This window comes from Lampetra planeri, chromosome 43, assembly GCF_965212315.1.
Source record: "Lampetra planeri chromosome 43, kcLamPlan1.2.h2, whole genome shotgun sequence".
Taxonomy (NCBI): Eukaryota; Metazoa; Chordata; class Hyperoartia; order Petromyzontiformes; family Petromyzontidae; genus Lampetra; species Lampetra planeri.
Genome location: NC_136149.1, coordinates 4,485,796 through 4,509,220, shown reverse-complemented (window position 1 = coordinate 4,509,220; position 23,425 = coordinate 4,485,796). Strand labels below are relative to the sequence as shown.

The 23,425-nt window shown below is 50.6% G+C and overlaps 1 long non-coding RNA gene across 1 annotated transcript; it reads right to left on the bottom strand.

Annotated features, from left to right (window-relative positions):
- Nucleotides 1-23,425, bottom strand: LOC144732711 (uncharacterized). The gene is made up of 3 exons (XR_013588228.1): nt 23,195-23,425; nt 21,290-21,432; nt 1-131 (listed from the first exon to the last, which is right to left on the bottom strand). It is a non-coding gene; the product is annotated as an uncharacterized LOC144732711 (long non-coding RNA).

Genomic DNA, 23,425 nt, shown 5'->3' with positions numbered 1-23,425 from the left:
TAGGTGAATTTTCAAGGCTTTGCGTTTATGTTTTTTTGTAATTTAAGCTGCAGGCTTCTTAGCATGTTCCTTCATCCTCGTGCGTTGCTCCGAACATCGCGGTGCCACCAACGCCTCCACGTTGATTTCACCTGCAAGGGAGGCGACAGAGAACGTTAGTGCAGGGCCACACCTGAGCTACCACCAGTCGTACAACTGAATTCTCTCTCGAAATCGTAGCAACGCAAACATCGCCTGCGACCGATTTGTCCACATCTGAGCGAGCAGTTGAGCCACAGTAACAATTACGCGGCGCCGTTTCTGAGATCGCAAACAGGCAAATCACGTGTTCACAAAATGTGCACCACGTGACTAAATATGTAGCTACATATCCCTGGTTCCTGAAAGTAGAGCGTCTCTCTACTGCAAGCAACAGGTTGCGCAAGTTGCTCGCAACCGTTTGCGGAGACAATATCAGCGATTTAATTGCATGCAACCAATCTGTGCAACTTCCCAGTAAAATGTGCATCGTTGAGGCAACGTTTGCCTGTGGTTGGAACCGATGGACCAACGGTAGCCCAACCTTGTCCCCAAGGCTTCCAATGTTCACCGGGTGATAGCTCAGGTGTGAGTCCACGCTTCGAGCCAAGCTCCAGATAACAATCGCGGACATTTCCCTTCCTAAAGTTTAGATGGAAGTATATTATATACTTCTTACGACGTAGAATTGTAATTTTATTATTTGTTGTTAGTAACTCAGCTTATTGTAGAGTATAGTAAGTATCAGTTTATATTTTAGTTTTTTTTTTAATGTAGTTTTCACTTCGGTTTTCTACGTGGTTGTTTGGTAAATGCAGCTACATATCACTAACATTCCTGTCCTTTATTAACGCTGTTCCTTGCGCCCCCCCGTGGTGCTGTTGATCCTGCATAATGCATGGGCATAATGGGACTTTGAAACCCCTCCGCCCACCCCCTACGCATTGTCCATTGGTATGCTAAATTCCTCTTCATATGCACATTCTTTTGTTAAGGCGCTCCTCCTCGCTACACCTATATAAGCTCCTAGCTTGATAATGTTCTCATTCTTCGCCTGAGGACGGCTGCTTGCGTTGTGGCCGAAACGTCGTGAGAATTGTTTTATTATGTTTTATTTTTATTATTTTATTACTTCCCTTCTACGTGACTTTACCGAAAGAACCAAGAAGATTTCCCTTCCTCTTAGGGCAAACACAGCAGCAGCTGGATATAAGCACACGTCATATATAGGTCCAGTTAGAAACAACACGTGTTTACATGCCACTGGTGGAAGGAAAGCAAATGGCTACTTCTAAAACAAGCACACTGCTTCTGATATAAGCACGGCTGGCCTTGCTCTCAAGGGCTGTGCGTATAAACTCAACTAAATCAACTGAACTATTTTTTACTTAACCAGCTAAGACCCACTGAGCAATATAGCTCTTTTTTAGAAGCGACCTGGCCGCAGATGATAGTTCGACAAAGTGGCTTATCACGTGGAAATATTTATCAGCCGAATAGTCTACATGCATGTGTGTAAGTGTGGAGGGAAAACACCAGGGACCCAGAGGGTGGGGATCGAACCCACGACCTCCTGTACACCAGACGAGGCAGTGAACGTCTCGCCACCGTGGCGCCTTGCGATTCCCACACGTATTTTGTGCCGTAAGATTGAAACGTAATTCGTGGTGTTGTTGTTGTTATTATTAATTAATTTCGCACTTCGTCGCGTGGGGCAAAGGTTAAAGGTTACCGCGGCCGTGGCGGCACCTCGACACGTGATTCCCAGCCAATTTGAAAGGAGCGGGGGGGGTGGGGGGGTGGGGGGGACCTTAAGAGATCTAAATTCCTCGTCTCCCTCAGAGGTGGGGAATTTTTTTGCTTTCTCACTCCCGGTTTTTTTTTGTGTGAAAACAAACCCTCAGTAGAGCCTTTTGATCTGCAGAGGGTGGCCTTTGTTAGGTTTTTAGAATGAGGGTGTGTGTGTGGGGGGGGGGGGCGGTGAAGGAGGGTCGGTGAGAAGAGGAGGATGAAGAGCAGGAGGAGGAGAGGGTGGGGTGAGATGGCAGGACGGAGATGGGGGGGGGTCGTTGTTGTTGTGAGAGGGATGGAGGGGCGGTTGTTGTGGGAGTTGTGGAAAGGGGCTCTAGGTGGAATGTCTCAACAGATAGACTCCGGTGGGAAGGGACCACCGCAGGGGCCGATCTAATCTGCTCAAGAATTCCAAGTGGTCAGAAAAAGGCACCGACCCCTCCCCCGAACACCCCACCCCGCCCCTCGACTCGCCCACCCACCCACCCACCCGCCCCCACCCCCTCACCAGAAAACCCCCACAACTCCTGCGGCCAGCACCACCACCCCCCGCCGCTGCCTCCTCTACACAAAAAAGATCCCCCGTGTAGCCTTAACAGACTGTAGGGGCAAGTGCTGTTAGCGAGCACCTATGAAGGCCGGAACGGCACACGAGGGGGTGGGTGGCCAGAAACCACGCCCGAACGCCTTTGTCTCCCCAGTGAAGATGTGTACACACCGTACCAGGTACTCATTTGAGGCTGAGTCGACCCAGGGCCGGTTCAGATGATCGTCACCGGTGTTGTTCCGTGAGCGGGAATCGAACCCGGGTGGCCGGGTGCATAGCACAGCGCCAGCATCCTTCCCACGCCCAGTCACATACCCAGCCACATACCCAGCCACATACCCAGCCACATACCCAGTCACATACCCAGCCACATACCCAGCCACATACCCAGTCACATACCCAGTCACATGACCAGCCACATACCCAGCCACATACCCAGCCACATACCCAGCCACATACCCAGCCACATACCCAGTCACATACCCAGTCACATACCCAGCCACATACCCAGCCACATGACCAGCCACATACCCAGCCACATACCCAGCCACATACCCAGTCACATGACCAGTTACATGACCAGCCACATACCCAGTCACATACCCAGCCACATACCAAGTCACATGACCAGCCACATACCCAGTCACATACCCAGTCACATACCCAGCCACATACCCAGCCACATGACCAGCCACATACCCAGTCACATACCCAGCCACATACCCAGTCACATACCCAGCCACATGACCAGCCACATACCCAGCCACATACCCAGCCACATACCCAGTCACATACCCAGCCACATACCCAGCCACATACCCAGCCACATACCCAGTCACATGACCAGTTACATGACCAGCCACATACCCAGTCACATACCCAGCCACATACCAAGTCACATGACCAGTCACATGACCAGCCACATGACCAGCCACATACCCAGCCACATACCCAGCCACATACCCAGTCACATGACCAGTCACATGACCAGCCACATACCAAGTCACATGACCAGCCACATACCCAGCCACATACCCAGTCACATGACCAGCCACATACCCAGCCACATACCCAGCCACATGACCAGCCACATGACCAGCCACATACCCAGCCACATACCCAGTCACATGACCAGTCACATGACCAGCCACATACCCAGTCACATACCCAGCCACATACCCAGTCACAGACCCAGCCACATACCCAGTCACATACCCAGTCACAGACCCAGCCACATACCCAGTCACATACCCAGTCACATGACCAGCCACATACCCAGTCACATACCCAGTCACATACCCAGTCACATGACCAGCCACATACCCAGCTACATACCCAGCCACATACCCAGTCACATGACCAGCCACATACCCAGCCACATACCCAGTCACATACCCAGTCACAGACCCAGCCACATATCCAGTCACATACCCAGTCACATGACCAGCCACATACCCAGTCACATACCCAGCCACATACCCAGCCACATACCCAGCCACATACCCAGCCACATACCCAGCCACATACCCAGTCACAGACCCAGCCACATACCCAGCTACATACCCAGTCACATACCCAGCCACATGACCAGCCACATACCCAGCCACATGACCAGCCACATACCCAGCCACATACCCAGTCACATGACCAGTCACATGACCAGCCACATACCCAGTCACATACCCAGCCACATACCCAGTCACATGACCAGCCACATACCCAGCCACATGACCAGCCACATGACCAGCCACATACCCAGCCACATACCCAGTCACATGACCAGTCACATGACCAGCCACATACCCAGTCACATACCCAGCCACATACCCAGTCACATACCCAGCCACATACCCAGTCACATGACCAGCCACATGACCAGTCACATACCCCCGGGCCGGGCAGCCAGGGGGTGGCGTGGTGCACTTGGAGGGCTTCGTGGGCGAGCGAGCGAGCGACGTCCCCGCAGCGATGGCGTTCATTGAACGCTTCCCAGCGCCCGGTTGAATTGCGGCTTAGCAGGGTCACCGAGTTGATGTTTTTTGTTCAAGTGATCGTCAAAGAGCAACAAAACTCGAAGGGGAAGAAGCAGAACAAAAAAAGCCACCGTGCAAGGCGCGGCGAGGTGGGTGAGGGGGAAAGTAGGAGGACTCCCTCATTCTCTCTCTCTCGCTCGCTCTCTCCCTTGCCGTGTGTTTCTGTGGAGACGGATTTTGTTTTTGTCCATCGCCGTTTGACCCAAAAACACGGAGTTTTGACGGCGCTTGGTGGTGGTGGTGGGAGGGAGGGAACAAAACAAATCGAGATGGTAAATAATCGCCCCCGTGCGGCGATTTAACCCCCCCCCCCGTCTCGTGTAGAAAAACAAGAAAACAAGTTTAAAGTGCAGCCCTGCAATTACCGGCTCGCGCCACTGTTATTGGAAGGATCTCGGCTCGAGAGACCCCCTACAGTGCACACCCCCCCTCGCACCACGAGAGGGTATTTGGCCTACTCTTCCACGGTTTGCCCATACGTCTTGCAAGAGCTTAGGGGGTAAACCAACACCGCCGTTTAGCACGTGCTGGCTACGCACGAAGTTGGACATCGGGGTAACCGCCTGCCGATCGACAAACTGGAGCGCGCCGATGTATACCGCTGGGGTGGACAGAGGCGAGGGGTGGGGGGTGTTGGCATGGGGGGGGGGGGACATGGGGTGAAGCAGTGGTAAGAAACTCTGCACCATCGTTGAGAATGCAGCCGGCGGCTATCGGCAAGCGGCCTTCGACACTCGCAGCTGTGGGATGCGCATCGCAAGCGGTGTCCCAGCAAAGCTTTTGGCCAATTGTGTTTGGTTAATATTTTGTTTTGTTACATCGACAGCAAGATCTTTCACACTCTTTGGTTTATTTCGGAAAAAGTCACGTAGGTAGAAAAATAATAGATCACGACGTTTCGATCGCAACACACAAGCGATCGTCATCAGGTGGGACAACCACAGTGAAGAAACTGCTGAAGTAGGGTTTAGATCTGCCGTGGCACGAGGTTATATAGGCCTCGGCAGTAGGGGGGGGGGAGAGCAGAGGTCGCAAACGGGTTTTGATTCCTTACCCGTACCCTACCCGTACCCGGCCGGGTACGGGTAGGGTACGGGTATCGGGTACCTTATTGCGACCTCTGGGATGAAGCCATGTTGCAGGCGCGGGTGGGTTGATTCTAGGAACTTGAATTGTGAGAAGAGACAAGACTTTGGGAAATGAGTGACAAACGGTTACTCACCAGTGACTCACGGTCTACCCGTACCCAGCCGCACCAGGGTCGCAAACGGGTACCCGTACCCGTACCCGGCCGGGTACGGGTAGCCGGGTATCGGGTAGGGTACGCGTATACGGTACCCGGTTGTGACCTCTGGGAGAGAGAGAAGGGGGGGGGGGGGAACGGGGCAGAAAGTGGACCCCGCAGCAGCTGCGGTTGTCCCACTTGAAGACGGTCGCTTGTGTTGCGATCGAAACGTCGTGATCTATTATTGTTCTACCCAAGTGACTTCACCGAAAGAACCAACGAGTATGGATTCTTGCAGTCACGAAAGCTTCAAAGCGAGATCTTTCAGTGGCACGAGAGCACTGGCGAAGTTACACTAACCACTGGGAGGTGGGGTTAATAATTATTAGACAATGAGGGACACCCCCTCTGCTGGTATTCCCCGCCTGTGAATTGGGCGATCGGTGGAGGGGGAGGGTAAGAGGAAAGGAGGCGATGGAGATGGGGGAGAGGAAAGGGCGAGGGGAAATATGGGGGTGGGGGGCGGCGGTGATGGTGTATGTCTGGGAATGTGTGCACGGTGGAGGAGATGATCGCATCGAGAGCGAATCAACGAGAGGGGCCGGGGGGGTGGTGTGTGGGAAGGGTGGAGGGGGTGCACGCATCCTAGTCCATGCATCGCCAGTGACGCTCACTAACATCGTGCACATGGGTCGCAAAAAGTAGCCGCCGGTCTCTCTCGTTGTCTCTTCTAAAACGAGCGTTATGTTCGGTGGTGGCGCTCAACACGCCATCGACCCCTCTCGCGACTCGTGGCCGCTCCGACCCGCCCCGTGCACGACTTTCGCCGCAGGCGCATCGAATCAACCGTGCGCTGGGACCTCCGTTGACTACTGCTGGGCTGTAGTGGGCAGGGGAGAGGGTGTTCCTGTCTAAGTAACGTGGCCCCCGTAGTTTCAACTGCCGCGCCAAGAGTCACGGTCTTAGATTTTTGTTTTGTTTTACCCAAATGTGATCAGTGGCTTGCAAATCGGCGCTTAAATTGGGAGAGGAAAAAAACCCAGCACGGTGGCTGCGGCCACCCCTGGCGGCAGACTAATGCCTATTTACAGTTAGTGAGTTAATCCTCTCCATCCCCACTGGGACATGAGGCCGCAACGAGTTCCCATCCACTGCTTCCTGCCCTTGGCAACATGTTGAGCCTCGCCCCAAGAGAGGTCGATCGCTGCCACCACATCAGCTCGTTACTGCACGGCCTCGCGCCAGTTGGTCACGGGTCTTCCCTGGTTTCTATTCACCCGGCGGTGTCCACCTTAGGGGCAATTGTGTTGGCATGCGGTCCTGGTCCATTCTGAGGACGTGTCCGAGCCACCCGAGTCGCCGTCTCTCGCGATGTCTCGTGAGTGAGTGTGTGCTGCGTGTGCGATATCAAGACAGCCTCGATTTAAAGCAATCGTGACTGCAGGGATTCATCTTCTTGGTTCTTTCGGTAAAGTCACGTAGAAGGGAAGTAATAAAATAACAAAAATCAAACATGATTATTTTATTATGTTTTATTTTTGTTATTTTATTACTTATTATTACTTATTATTTTATTATGTTTTATTTTTGTTATTTTATTACTTATTATTACTTATTATTTTATTATGTTTTATTTTTGTTATTTTATTACTTCCCTTCTACGTGACTTTACCGAAAGAACCAAGAAGATGAATCCCTGCAGTCACAAAAGCTTTAAATCGAGGCTGTCTTAATATCGCACACGCAGCACACACTCACTCACGAGATATCGCGAGAGACGGCGACTAAAATAACAAAAATAAAACATAATTATTTTATTACGTTTTATTTTTGTTATTTTATTACTTCCCTTCTACATGACTTTACCGAAAGAACCAAGAAGATTAAGACAGCCTGTTTACAGGCCGGGGCATGTACTGCCTCTCCTGCACCTTGTGTCACACGGTGTGGTATCTGCCACTGGGGGGGGGGGTTTCACCTTGGCCAGACTACAGCGGGGGGCACTGACGTGGCCGAGGTGAGATAGGCACGGAGGTGCTTCGAGTTTCCGAAGCATCGAAGCACGCCCGTGCCTTTGTGCCGTGCGTAAAGACGGAATCTATTTTTGTTGCTGTTGTGATGCTGCGGTGGGCAGTGGTGTAGGAGAAGATTCGCTGCCCGAAATGTTGCCCGTTATGTGATTGTGTCCTCGCGAGGCGGGGGAGTGTTGGAGGGGGGTGTTATTGACCGAATGTGTTGACCTCTCTGTCCTTTTCCCTTAAGTCTCAGTGTTGCTGAGCGAGATAGGGGCATAGCGAGGATTGGCAGCAAGCGGGCTTCATATGGGCCTTTTGATGTACCATGCATCGTGACGGTGGTGGCGTGCGTCTGTTGTTGTGCGTGCGCCAGCTATGAATCTGCCGAGCATATGCCTCGTGAAGTAATGTGCGGATAAAAGAGATAAACACGGTCTGAAGTGTGTGCATGTTGAACTTCTTTCGCGCCGTATGGAGCCAAGCGCGCGGGGGAAGGACAAGGGCCACATGCGTGGCATGAAGTTCAATTATTCGGAAATTCGGTGTTGCCTTCCACCTGGTGCACAGTTTCTTGCGACCACTTTTTGTGTGTGCGTCAATGATCCACTGCTGGATGAAGGCCTCCTCACACGGGGGGAGGGGGGGGATTTTTTTTTGGTCAGATCGCGTTATTTATAAATGTGTCGTAACCCTCCACCACCCGACACGGCCAAACAGTAAAAATGTGTCACGTTTTTCAAAGGACAAAATAATTCACTTTAGAACACCGGTGTGCTGAAGAGAGAATCAACAGCATTTTAAAATTTGAGTAGTACGACGTTTCGCTGATAATTACAATCAGCTTCATCGGGCAAGAATGGTGAAGCTCTCCTGTTTCTGAAAAACGTGACGCATTTTTTACTGTTTGGCCGTGTCGGGAGGGGGGGGGGGGAGGTCTGACCGTACTTGCGGAGTGGATTGTTGAAGGTTAGGAGGGGGGTAGGATGTATCTCCATGATCCATTCGGATATCATCGCTCGCCACTGATGCTAGCCGTCGCGCCGGGAATCGAACTCAGGTTGACGGAGCAAAAGGCTGGGCCACAGTGCGTGTTGACCCATCATCATATCTCACGACTTGCGTCGCGGGTTTTTGCGTAATATTATTTGTCGCCCTTTCGAAAATCACGCTGCATATTTTGCTCGCTTCAACAACAACAAAGTTTTCCCTTTCAATCGAACACAAAAAGGCTTTTTCTCTAAATGCAGCCTTCAATCATATGTAGGTCAAAAGGAATATTTGGGCCAAAAAATATACATCAGCCGTTACATTCTCTCTTAAAACATCCTGAAGGGTTTCACCAAACACCTTGAACGGAATTTTTCTCTTCCCTTCTTTTACTTACAGGAGGAATCAAATTCCTGGAAACTTGCAATTGGATCGTTTCCAGAAATCTGCGCACGAGTTTAACCCTTCGACCTCGGAGGCCTTGACTCAGGTATGCAAGAGAGAGAGAGTGAGTGAGTGTGCGTGTGTGGGTGCCGGCCGGAGCCTGCTTGCCTTCAAACGCAACGCAATGTTTTCGTTTAAAATAACAGTCTGCAACACTACCTGCGGCATGAAACAATCGATTTTGAAAATCCTCCCCACTGCTGTCGCCTATTTTATATATATTTAATTCAGGTCCACCTTTATTCAATAACTGCCAGCGGTATAAATTAATTACCCGTTGTTTCTCTCCTAAGCATGTCTGCAATTGTTTAATGGCATGCGGAGACTTTTATCCAGCAGGACAAGGATAATTTATGGGGTGATAATGACTTTTGTCCATTTCATTAACAATGGTTTTAGGCGATTTACACCTCGTATCCCCTCTGAATTCTAACAATTGATTACATGCGTCGCAGTGCCAGAAATATAAAAACCAAAGTATTGTACATTCCAGGGTCGCGAGAGTCGTAACCATGCATCGGTTAATGGTCGATTCTTAATCTCGCGATAGAACCGTCGAATTGCAGGAAGGATGTATGGATAAAAAAAAAATGTTCGCATACAAATGCAGTGAGTTCGAGTGACCTTTCCAACGACAAGAAAACGTAGACATTTATCGCAACAAAAATAATCAAATTGTCGAATCGGGGACCTGACGATTAATCGATTCGTTTCCCCTCTCGAATGGTCACCAAAACCCGAAACCTGCCAGTCGGATTCATAGAGGCTGTGCTAACGATTTCACCGTCATCGCAGCTGAACGTCTACTTGTTTTCTTTACGCAGTGCATTTCATTTCCAAATGACATTATTAAGGCACAGCACTTTCGCAAATGATGAACACAAATATCCCCTCCCCTCGTTCCCCCTCGTATAGCCTTAACAGACTGTAGGGGCAAGTGCTGTTAGCGAGCACCTATGAAGGCCGCAACGGCACACGAAGGGGATGGGTGGCCAGAGCCACGCCCGGCCGCCTTTGCCTCCCCAGTGGCGCCGTTTTACACATCGCATCAAGTACTCATTTGAGGCCGAGTCGACTTAGGGGAGGCCCAGCACCGGTTCAAATATTCGCCACTGCTATTGGTCGTGAGCAGGGATCGAATTGGCGTCGGCAGTTTCGAAGGGCAGTTTCGAGCACAAACGCATGCGTGCTCCCACGGTGCCCCTGATCCTGTCAGATCTCGCAAGCTAAGCAGGGGCCTGACCGTGGACAGAGCGTCCGGGACGGTGCAACCGGCATGCGTTGCACGGGCGCTGTGAGCAGCTGCCGGGCCACGTCATGAGCGAAGGGCCTTGTGGCAGCGATGTCCTTCGTTGGACTGTGCTTGTACGCTCCCGCGTCTACGCTCCCGAACCTAATGCCAACCAACCATCGTGATTGTACAAATTATTTGGTGGTGATGCTACTGCTGCTGCGTTGGCAGTCGTGCACAAGCACAAACAACAACAACAAAAGTCGACGCCTTCGTCAATAGCACCACGGCCTTAAAATGAATAAGGAATCGACGACGATATATACATGTACTCCTCTACTTACGAACACTCGACTTACGAACTTTCAGAGATATACGAACAAAACTGTCCGTAAGTCCAGTTGCCCGTTCGGACCGAGAGTCGTAAGTTCAACCGTCGCGCAATAGATGGCGGTGGTGGCATCTACATCTGCAGAACGTGAAGAACCAGTGGCATCTACGTCTACAGGAGATTACATAACGTTTAAAGCCATTCCCCGTGTTTAGTGTACATGTCGTACAACACGTTTGGAATCGACAGGAGTTGGACTTGCAAACAAATCGACTTACGAAGAGAACTCTGGAACCTAACTCGTTCGTAAGTAGAGGGGTCTCTGTATTATCTGCTCTCCGGCCTCTCTACTTTCGTGCTATGAAGGGCCATTACCCGAAACGTCGCGTGGTGGTTATAGTCCGATGAAAAGAGATTGATAGCTCATAGGATTTCTGCAGGATAAAGATTCCGATGATTCAAATAACCTTCGCGACCCACACCACATGCACGACCCTAACCCTCATCCAGCAGCGGATCGGCTGTATGCGCGTCGACAGCGTCCGTGTGCCGGTAGCATCACGGTAAAAAAAAGAAACATGGGATCCTAATAACCCAATAAATTATTAATTTTTTTTTACCAGGTAAGGTCCACTGAGCTGTACAGCTCTTTTTCAAAAGCGACTTGGCTATCACAAATGATAGCTCGGCGAAGTGGCTTATCGCGTGGAACTTTAGAGCAGCCAAATACTCTAAACGCGCATTGTTGTTGATTCTAAACGTGGAGGGAAAAACCGGAGGACCCGAAGAAAAATCCACGCGATCACCGGGAGAGAGGTAGTTAGCATCTCCTAGCAACCGTGATGATGATGAGAGAGACGCAAACTCCACATATACAGCAGCCATCAGGGTCGGGATCGAACCCACGACCTCCCGTATACCAGGCGAGGTAGTTAACATCTCCTAGCAACCGTGATGATGAGAGAGAGATGCAAACTCCAAATATACAGCAGCAGGCGTCAGGGTCGGGATATAACCCACGACCTCCTTGTATACCAGTTGAGGTAGTTAACATCTCGCCACCGGGAGAGAGACACCGCAAACTCTAAATAAAGAACAGGCGTCAGAGTTGGGATTCAAACCCACGACCTCCTGCATACCAGGCGAGGTGGTCAACATCTCGCCACGGCAGTGCCCCATTATGCTCACGGGCCAAAATGAACGGCCGTGCCCTTGGCACGTCACGTCGCGCTGCGATGGAACCAACGTGGCCTTGCGATACCAGCGGGTCCTGGTGGCCTCCACAATGCGCAGGGGCCACTGCTGACCCACGTCCACGCCGCGCGGGTAACGGGCGGTCGGTGGAGGCGGAATCAAGCGGAAACTATTCCCGCACCCCCGGCGGGCCCTCGCAGCGAGAGTTTACATTCGTGGCGATCTCGAGTTTGTGCGACTTCGGGGCGGAAACTCTGGATCGGCGCCCGGGGTTTTGTCGCGCTCACTTCAGGCTCCCGGGCGCATTCTTTGCCGCTTGGCCTCTGACCAACGGAGCCAGCGCCAAGATCCGGTGTGGTGAGAGAGAGACGGGGGGGACGGGGGGGGGGTCGACTGGCCGTGTGACGGCTGCGGTTGCCACATATCCCGGTTTGTCCAGGATTCGCCCTCTTGTTGAAGGTAGCTGTCCTGGGAAATCTGCGCGTGAAATAGTCGGCCTTCCCGGGACGTTTCAACGTATGTTTTTTTGTCGGTTGCGTAATCATCAGATGTGAATGCGATGTGCAGCCAACTGGCACGGGGTTGAGGTCTGGAACTTAAAATCCCTGCCTGCAAACCTTCGCGAATCCTCCCTCAAGTCAACAGTGGTTGGCCTGTGAATAGACTCATCCCCGCCACAGGGGTGTGGAATTTCCATCACTGGCTGTAACCAGGAGATGAGCACCACCACCACCCCATGAAGGCTCATTTGTGTTTTACATGAAACAAAAAAACTTTCTGGTAGCTTTCACCGCTTCACTGCAGAATCTATTTGGATGGTTTTGAGTCCGTGCCAGGCGGATGTTTTATTCTATTTGCCGTATTAGGCTCTACTGTCTTGGGAAAAACCCACAAGTCTTACCAGAACATTAAGAGTCATCGTTATTGTCAGTTGCGTAATAACAATACACGAGGCAATGCGTTGACGGTGCAGTTCGTGTCTCGTATTGTGGCACGGCATGTCCCGGTCTGCTTGAACCTCCAAAGCGGCAACACTGTAGCTCATGACTGTGGTGCTCGCACATCCAGTACATGACCAATGGATAACAATAACGGCAGGTGGGTTCGTGAACCTATCTGTGCAGACCTTTCAGCGTTGTCTCCTGGCGGCGCGTGGATTCTCTCCGGGGTACACCTAGGAGATGGAGTGACGAATTCCGTCTGTGCGCAGGAGGTGGAATTGGTGGCATCTCAGCTACCGAAAGCCAACGACGTTCTGGTTGGTGTCCGTCTTAAGTGTTTTGCAGAGCCGCGTTTAAAAAAAAAACAACGGCAGTAGCACGGTAAGTCTTGACTGCGGTGCTATTGTCCAACGATTACATCTGGCATCATTCCCCTTCAGGGTAGCGTTCGGAATATCAGCAGTGGTGGGGGTGGGAGACATTCATCCGACAGTGGATAGATCATGACTCATGATGGAAGATATTCTTCTTCTTCTCATGATCGGTCACGAGGGGGCGGGGGGGGGGGTTCTTTTTCCAATTCAGAAGTGTGAAGCCGAGCGATGGCGGTTTGTTTTGAGAGAGAGCAGAGGGGATCCCAGTTGGCGAGTGGCACGTGGAGGAGTGGTGGAGGAAGGGGTTGCGAGGTGGAAGGGCGGGGGGAGAAGTAGGATTTGTGGGGGGGGGGGTGGGGCGGGGGATGTGTGGAAACGCGCTCGGGGGATGCCAGAAATGCTTTCGTGAAAAAGCGACCGCGAAACGAGAGCCAAACCCGCTGGCTCTCGGGGACGGCAGGAGGGCTCCCTGATGGAGACTTAATCGCGGCGGCTCGAGCTTGGTTTTGAATTAGCGGCGTGCGCGGGCAACGCAAACGCGGGTTTCCCTTACCTGCATTCATCGTCGGGTATTTATTTATTCATTCTCCACCAAACAGGTGGTGGTGACTATAACTCGGCCACACGCGAGAGAAAAAAAGCCGAAACCAGATGGATGAATTTCATTTCTCGCGGAGAGTGCCCTTGGGCTATTGACGCTGGGCAAGACGCCAGCAATTTGCAGCGAGCAAGGGTGACTGCTGATGAGACGCTGAATTTCGAAACCGGTCCAGAGTTTGCTTCTTATTGAAAACGGATGCTGCCGATGACAGACGCACTCGCATTCCGAAAGGCCGTGCGGCAGATTGGTTGCGTGGAATAAAACGAAAATAGCTACTGTCTTTGTTTTTCTGTTTACGCGGAGTGACGAATGTGGGAAGCGGGAGTCGTTGTATTTGTTTCGTGGCAAACGGGCGTGGGTCCGCACGGAGAGGTGAGTGCGGTTCGGGGTGTGATGTCCGTGTGACCTTTGGCCCCGAATTCCAAGCAGAGTGCTCGTTTCCCCTTACGCGACCTTTCACCCCAGCGCTGCCGAGTCTGGATTCTCTTGCTGCTCGGGGGTAGAGGTGGGGGGGGGAGATCAAATAGAAAAAAAAAACCTTCACTGCAATTCCCACAGAGAAGAATTCACGATTTGTGTTGTGTCCGTTGTCGGTGGTCACTGAATGAACCCCACACGCCTAACCTGGACGCCTAAATCGGACACCCACGTGCCTTCAACAGTGCACGTTCAACAGCGCACGTTCAACCCTGGAGAGGTAATCATCAGGGCCATTCTCCGATGATGTACGTAGTTCTGGCCCGATGAAGCTGATTGTAATTATCAGCGAAACGTCGGACTACTCAAATTTTAAATGCTGTTGATTCTCTCTTCAGCACACCGGTGGGCTAAAGAAGTCAATTAATTTGTCCTTTGAAAACGTGATACATTTTTTTACTCTTTGGCCGTGTCGGGTGGTGGAGGGTTACGACATATTTATAAATAACTCGATCTGACCCAAAAACCTATATTATGAATAATATTGGTCGCGAAAGCCTGCTACGTGTTAAATTGATGTACGTACGTAGAACTTCTTCCGCAACGTAAGCAGCCAACCGCGCTAATCGGAGGTGCGGGGGCAAAGACAACAAACTAAACACAAAAAGCAGTTCAAAGAATTGTTTTTTTCTTAGCAATCTAGATTGTAAAAGTGGCAGAGCTCCAGTGGATTCCTAATATCGGTAGGAAGAAGAGGCGTTCCGCACGGCCGCAGAAGCGCATGATGATGCTTCGAAAGCCGAAGCGAGTTCACAAGAAGTGGCAAAACAAACTCGTTCTCTTGGACTTTCTCAACGAGCGTCGAGGCCGCGTTCGTGCAACTTCGCGGTGAAATATGAACGCGGTTGAAGTTTGCCAATTTGTTCGGCGGTTCGAAAGTTTCACGCTGCCTAAATTGTCAACAGCTGAAATGGAAAAAAAGATGTAAAAATATCCACCACTATGAAATCATCATTATTCATAATCATCATCATTATTAATAATCAACGATTTTTGGGTTTAGATCGCGTTATTTATAAATGTGTCGTAACCCTCCACCACCCGACACGGCCAATCAGTAAAAAAAAAAAGTGTCACGTTGACAAAAGACAAATAGTTCACTGCTTTAGCCCACCGGTGTGGGTGGACAGAAGCGACGCGGGACGGTGAGTTAATGAGTTAATGATGACGTCACCCTGCTGCTGCTGCTCTATATAAGAACGGGAGACACAGCAGAGCCTCACCATTCTGGCGAATTGCCCGATGATGCTGGATGCAATTACCAGCGAAACGTCGTACTCAAATTGTAAATGTTGTGGTTCCACGCTTCAACACACCGGTGGGCTAAAGCAGTGAACTATTTGTCTTTTGTCAACGTGACACTTTTTTTTACTGATTGGCCGTGTCGGGTGGTGGAGGGTTACGACACATTTATAAATAACGCGATCTAAACCCAAAAATCGTTGATTATGAACAATATTGGTCGCGAAAGCCTACGTGTTAAACTGACCATCATCATTATTAATAATCATCATCATTTTTAATTTTGGCAAAGCATTAAAACCCAGATCCCTGGTGTGAGGAGTGATTTCAGCAGGTGTGGCCTTAAAATATCCACACGGCGGAGGCAATGGTGGTGAGCGTGCGGGTGGCAACGTCGTATTAAAACACGCACTGCCCGACCACCTCGCTCCCCCCGCGCCCCCCACGTTTGAACGTCGCGAAAACCCCTGGCCGTTGTCTTGTTACGAGTAGTTCACAGCCCCCCAACCCTCCACCACCCCCCCACCCCGACTCTTGTGGGGTTTGGTGAGATATTCGCCTCGTACGTATATGCACGTACGTTGAAACTTCTTTCGCGCCGTGCGTAGCCAACCGTGCTATTCGGAGGGATTCTGTCGCAGTCGCAACGGTGAGCGCACGCCGTTTCGATTGTGTCTTCCGGCCCGGGCATTTGAAACAACGTGGCGAGTTTCTTGAATCGCCGTCCCGCGTCGCTTCTGTCCACCCAAAGCAGTGCGGATAGTGGAGGCCCCCCCCCACCCACCCCGCCACAGTAGAGTTGATCGGAAGGTCAGACGTGGTGGGGTAAAGTGTGGGTACCCCGACCTCTTGGAAGACGTCTTGACACCGCGGAAGTGGAGGCAGCAATACCCTCTTCCCGGCGGTGTTCACTAAAGGAGGCGCTGGCAGCAGCGGGCACGCAAGCGAGCAATTGCAGGGCCGCACTTTATCCCCGTCACGTGTCAAGCAATTTTTACTATTGTGACCATACATATTCAGTATATTTAACACGTAGGCTTTTGCGACCAATATTATTCATAATCAACGTTTTTGGGTTATAAATGTGTCATAACCCTCCACCACCCGACACGGCCAATCAGCAAAAAAGTGTCACGTTGACAAAAGACAAATAGTTCACTTCGTGAATTGCCCGATGATGCTGGATGCAATTACCAGCGAAACGTCGTACAACTCAAAAATTTAAAATGTTGTGGTTTCACGCTTCAACACACCGGTGGGCTAAAGTAGTGAACTATTTGTCTTTTGTCAACGTGACACTTTTTTTGCTGATTGGCCGTGTCGGGTGGAGGGTTACGACACATTTATAAGTAACGCGATCTAACCCAAAAACGTTGATTATGAATATTCAGTATATGTACACGTGTAAAGTTCAAGTCTGGCTCTTCAGTACATTTTATGGCGATGACAAGTGGACCAAAGCTGCCCTCTGCAGGGGAAAGAGTGATGGCACAATTGGCACAGCGGCAAGAGAGGGGAAAATTCAGAAGTGATTTCGCAATCATGTGAGCATGCAGGCAGTGCGCTCATCATCTGTTCACAACCCTGAGCCAGCGGTGGAAATTCCACATTTGTATGGCAGGAGTGAGGCTATCTTAAAGGACAACCACTGCTGATTTCCCCAGGAAGTGGAGTTTGTTTTATTAACCCTATGATGGGTTGAGTCAACCCCCTAGCTAGGATCTTATATATATGTGTGTTCTGAGTGGCTGAGCCACTTGGAACACATAGGATATATATATTAAAAAAATGACATATGGATGAAGGAATGCTTTAACCTTTGTTTACTGAAAAAAATATCTTAAGCTGTGAACATTATTAAAGATGCCAAGAAATGTTTGCTTTCTCTCAAGATTCACATTTCAATTGTTTATATATATTTTACAGTCTGTGAAATTGAATTTCAGTAATGATCACATCACTCACAATTTTACCCGACAATTTCTGAACACTGGATTGATGTTATCTAATTTTTCTAAATGTCATTTCCCGCCACCGTGAGCAATATGACGGATAGGGGTCAAAGGTGGCGGCTGTTTTGATTAGATTCCTGGGGCAAGCTGCATGGGTCAGAGTGTAAAGGTCAAGGTGAGCTGATTAGCTGCCTGCGTTTTTTTTTGTTGCGGCTTCACATCTGATGTGCAAATGTAACCAACATGTTTTTTTTTTCTTTTGCTCGTATTGAAATAGGCACGGAAGGGAATTCTTAATTTGTCCGTCAATCCACGGACCTTGTTTGTTGCTATACACAAGGCACATGGGGCTGTCCTCGTTTTCATGAGCAGAACTCAACACGTTTGTCAATATAACACCGTGGCCTTAAAAGGAAACGTATAATAGGTGATGTTTTGGGCAATGGTCCGTCTTTATAGCTAGTAAACAGAGAGGCCAGAGAGGGGATAAATAAGAGTTGGAGACCGCACTGGGGCCTGGTAAGAAAAAAAAGTTCCTGATGAACAAAAATTATGAACATTTTAAAATTGGCATATGAATAGTTATATCGATGAGACCTTTTTTGCCAGGATGAAAATGATGGAAAAAAAATGGATTTACCCTTTTTCGGCAATAAAACAGGTCTTAAGGTGTTCTAACACCAAATAGATACCTATTGCAAGACATTGTCTGCATTAACCACACATACGTGTGGCAAAACAAAAACATGCTCTGATAAAAAAATATATGGCATTGTCTTTGAAACTGATTGGCCTACTCCAGAGACAGCCTTCTTTATGGCCTTATCTCACCAGTGTGAGACCAGAGAATGCCAAAAGGCGAACAGCACAAATGCAATGCAAGTTTGGACACTTTAACACCTGTCTTATTTCCAGAAAGGGTAAAGCAAATTCGTATTATGCCAAGGTTAGGCCAACGTTCGGATGTGATTGGAACTGTGGGACCAACATTAGCCCAACATTGGTCCAAAGTTGAGAATTACTTTTGCTGTGCTTGACCACTACTGCCAACACGGCCACCATCCTATAATCTCACCCAGATCTGGAAGAACGTTGGCAAACAGAGTGGAACAACGAGGACGTGCAGAATGAACACCTCCTCGTTTAAGTCCCAAACATCGCATCTCCTGGTTTTGAAATCCTCAAACACACCAGTGGTGGAACCATCAACCGACATCAGAACGTCAACAGGCCGATGCGTGCATCTCCTCCGCAAACGGAAGAGAGACGCACAGAGATGCACTGAGACTCCGAGGAACACACCACGCTTCCGATGTGCACGTTTGGCTACATAAGGTGCTAAAGAAGTTAAACATAAATTTTGATTTAAAGCTTTCGTGACTGCAGGGATTCATCTTCTTGGTTCTGTCGGAAAGACAGCGTCTGAATTTCAGACGCTGTCTTTCCGACAGACCTGTTCTTCACCTGAGGACGGATACTTGCGTTGTGGCCGAAACGTCGTGAGAATTATTTTATTATGTTATATTTTTATTATTTTATTATTTCCCATCTACGTGACTTTACCGAAAGAACCAAGAAGAAGTTAAACATAGAGACTCGGAGATACATTAACGACAAGCCATGGTGCGATTGTGGCCATGCAACTCAAACTGTGGACTATTTAGTAAACCATTGGTCTGCGCTCATTAAAAGGAAGAGGAGGAACGGAAAAACGACACGAACTATCTCTCTCCTGAAGCCCTCTCGTCATGGCCAGCAGCAGACCTCGACATTGGCATTTAGCTCCTAAACTGTCTGCTGCCATACGCAAGAATAAAATCGTGAAAATAATTGTTTGAACATTTTTTGTAGAGGCCGTGATGGACAGATCGGTCGTGGAATGTGCTTGTAAACTGAGAGCGACAAAAAAAAACAGATATGTGCTGCTGCTGCTGCTGCTGCTTGTTTTGCTAACACAAGCAAGTATCTGCTGTGGCCACATGGACTTCCCTGGTTCCCCAAGCACATTCAAGCACGGGCCTGTTTGAACGTTCGGCGGCAGCCAACAAACGGTCGGTGTTACGCCGACTTTTGCGGGTCGGTGTCAAATCGACGCGCGGGTCAGTGGGCACACGAACGGCGGCAACGGCAACGGTAGCTGGCAGCTCCGTTACCCAAACTTCACAACAGTCGTTAGCCGTTGCCCCCGCCCTCATCCCCGGTCAACCCACGACGTGGCACCGCGTTTTTGGCGCGAGCCCACGGACGGACGCGGCACCGTGGGCCCCGTCGATAAAAGTTTCCTTGCACTCGAGCCCCCCGCGGCAAGAAGTGCGCCGGAGAGGTTTCATTCGCCCCCTTAGCGGAAAGAGCAAAAGTTACAAGTTCGTAACGCGCGGCGCAAGTTCCCGTAGGTCCGCAGGCAGCGCGCAACCAAAGCGTGCGAGGTTGGCGGGGGGGGGGGCGGAGCGTGTGCGTTGCGCGATCGCGCGGAGACAAACGGCGGATTCTTGGAATGTTTGCGCCGGTGTTGACATCCCCCTTCGGCTCCGCCGAGATGAGTCCCCGGGAGGGCGTGCGCGACGGAAAAACACCGCGGGGGAAAAACAGAGACGTGGCGAGCTTGTCGACGAGTGGCCGCGAGCGACTGTTTGCGTCGAAGCGCTTCCGAGCGTGTCCACCGAGAATCTTCGACTCAAAATTAACGGGGGAAAGTCATCGTGACGTGAGGGGCCGTCGTTGCCTCTGCAAGATCGCCAGCTCACCGGCATTGATTCAAGCAAGCCTGACCCTGCTGATGGGGGCACAGTTGTTTTGAAACCAGCCCCGAATTGTTCCTTGTACGCAATCAATGCTGCATTGGTCAACAGCTTGTGAAGGCCGCGCCGGCCAGTTTGTGTTGAACTTTTGACCCTCAGGCTGTCGGCTATCCAACCATCGCTTTTGTTAATATTACAACACACACTGCCTTGCGGTGGGCAACCGACACGATTCTCAAAGTCACATCACCACCATTTGTTGTTTTTCGCGATGATGTTTTCCCATTTTTGTTTCGTACGCTTGACACGCTGATGGCACAGAGGCAATAGAAGGAGAGCGGCAGTGCGGCGGGGGTAGTGCACCGCACTACAAATTCGGCGCCCGAGTTCCATTCCTGGCCAGGGCTAACATCTAACATCAGCTGTCAGTGATGTCTTCAACCCCGGTCCTGGACCTCCAAACAACCTCCCACTCGTGACCCACCAGCCACACTGACCAGCATGGTGAAGTATGGTCAAACGATACCGACAAGCAATCACGGCGTAGTGAGTCCCTCGTCCAGCAATGGATTGACAGCGTGGGGTACACGTGCAGAAAAATTATCAATTTTAATATTTAACCCATAACCATGGGTGATTCGTAGCTGCTCAATGTATAGCTCACGAGGGCAGTGTTACGTTGGCTGCCCGTTTGTATAGTCCGTGCGTTTAGGAAGCGGGTGAACGCAACAGGCAATTTCGTCGGCATAAATGTACCCCGTGGCCTAACCCAAAAACAAGTATTGACCTAAAAGACGCATTGTCTGCTGATCTATTCTGTCACTTGTAATTCCTTTGTATGTTGTCCTTTGCATGTTGCATTTCTTTCGCACCATACGTAGCCAACCATGCCAATCGGAGGTGGGAGGTAGTAGTTAGCGCGCTGTGCTACGAACCTGGCGATCCCAATTTGATTCCCGCTCACGGTCATCCAGTAACGATAATATGAACCAGTCCTGGGACCTCCCCTAGGTCGACTCAGCCTCAAACATCGCCACTGTGTAGACAAAAGTGGACAGGTAGGCGCCGTGCCGACCACCCACACCCCTCGTGTGCTGTGCCGGCATTCAATGGTGCTTGCTAGCTAGCGCTTGCAAGGGCCGGCATACCTGGGTTCGCTAGGGCAGGGGTTGCGAGTGCGGCCTTCGTCTGCAGGGGTGGAGGTTCGACGAGGAGGCGGACGAGGGGAGCGGCCGAGGAGTGGACGCGACAGATGGTGGTCCCGCGATGTGACCCCTGACCCTCGACTCCGCTGTTTGGGTGGGGGCGACCAGAACGGCAACAAAGATGAGTCGGAGGGCGGTGGAGAGGGTTGGTGTTGGAGGGCATCATGGGGGGTGGGGTGGGGGCAGGCCTGGGGGGGGGGGAGGGGGGGTGGGGGGCATTCATGGTAATTGCGTGCACCCACTGGGTTTATAATCATATTAAAATACTGATTGTCAAGCCTTCTCCCATAGACCTTCTCTATTATTTAGCTTCAAGGCCTCGCAGCTCCTCGACTTGTATGCAAAAATGCCGCCGGTTTTATGAAAGGAGCTGCAAATCAGACATCTGTTTACCCCTCGGGGGTGGGGGGGGGTGCTCGTGTCAAAAGGTATTGTGTGTGTGTTTTTGTAAGAAATGCGATTGTGGACATTGGCCATTGTGCATATTGAGCGGGCAGCGGTTGGTATTGATGGACGCTCATCGGTCTCACTGGGGCTGCAGAGCTCTCTCCTCTGCCCAGGCTCGAAGCCTTCCCTCTCTGGGGCAAAGAAGCGTTTGGGTTGCAGTTCTATATGGAAATTGCCCCGCAGAGTAGGCAAAGACACCTACTATTACATTGTTGTTGAACTTGTTTACCGGTAAATCTTCAGCTCTTTTTCAGGAGAGCACTGCGCTAAGTTTTTTTTTTCTCGCACCCGGGGTTGCTACGCATTTTCTCAATTCAGTAACGTACGGTGTGAATTGAGTTTTTTTTTTAATTGGGGCCATGACGCCAGCACTCAGGTGGCCTCCTCTCCTCCGAGCGACGTCACGGGGCCTTCAACGCGAGACCGAGGGCACGTATTTGACGGCCAATGCACCTGCAGCAGCAACCAGGGCGGCCCACCGGATTGGAACAATGAACCTTTGCGACGGGCGGCAGAGACACTACCACGGGCGCGTCACCTACCAGAGCACCTCGGCAAAGATGAGGGGGCGGCGCTGCAGTTGCCTTCTCTCCCCACTGCTGGTGAAAAGGTCTCGAGTAGAGGGAGCTCGGGAGAGCCCCTCCAAGGAGTGTTTGGGCCTACCAATCGGCTAACTGTGGTGTTGTTTAACACGTTGGCTTTCGCGAACAATCTCATCCATAATGCAGTTTTTTGGGTTAGATCGCGTGAATACAGTGTGCTTCAAAAAGATGTTAACACTTCTGAGAATTTGCAACAATACCACAAGAAATGTGGAGACCATTCCAGGCATGTGTTGACAATGATGATACATTTGTTATCATGTTACAGTGTAGTATTATCCGTTCTTTTTCCATTAAAAACGATAGTCCCATACAAGGGTAAACAATTTTTCGAAGCACCCTGTTTATTAATGTGTCATTAAACCCACCACCACCCGACACAGCCAATTAGTTAGGTTTTTCACTCGCACCATCATGAAGCTAGTTGTAATTACTGGCAAAACGTCGTACTCAGATTGTAAATGTTGTGGATTTGCTCTCCAACACACCGGTTAGTGCTGTACTAGTGACGAATTGGCACGTTCTGTTTACGTGACAAACCTTACTAATTGGCTGTGTTGGGTGGTGGTGGGTTTAACGACACACATTTAAATTTACGTGACCGAACCCAAAAACCTCGATTATGGATATTGCTCGCGAAAGCCGACGTGTTGCTACGAAAGAAGTTCAACATACATGAGATCACTCGCATCATTTATGATAATGTAGCTTGCTCATGTTGTTGATATTGTTAAGGCGTGAATTGGCGGCCCACCGACCTTCCCTGGGCCCTAGTCCACCGGACGTTCAACTCCGTTACCTGTGCCAGCTGCCGGATCCGGGGACGGGTGAATGTTGCTGTTGTTGGCTCGCGAGTCGGCGGTTGTTGTCGTTGTCGTCGTCGTCGTTGTGGCGGTGGCGGCGGCGGCTGCTGCTGTGACGACGGTGGTGACGGTGGCGGTGGCCGTGCTGTGGCGTCCGACGCCGGGCGTCCCCGTGCGGTACTCTCTCTCCGCTCGCACGTTCCCGTTGAGCCGGTCGCAAATGTCTT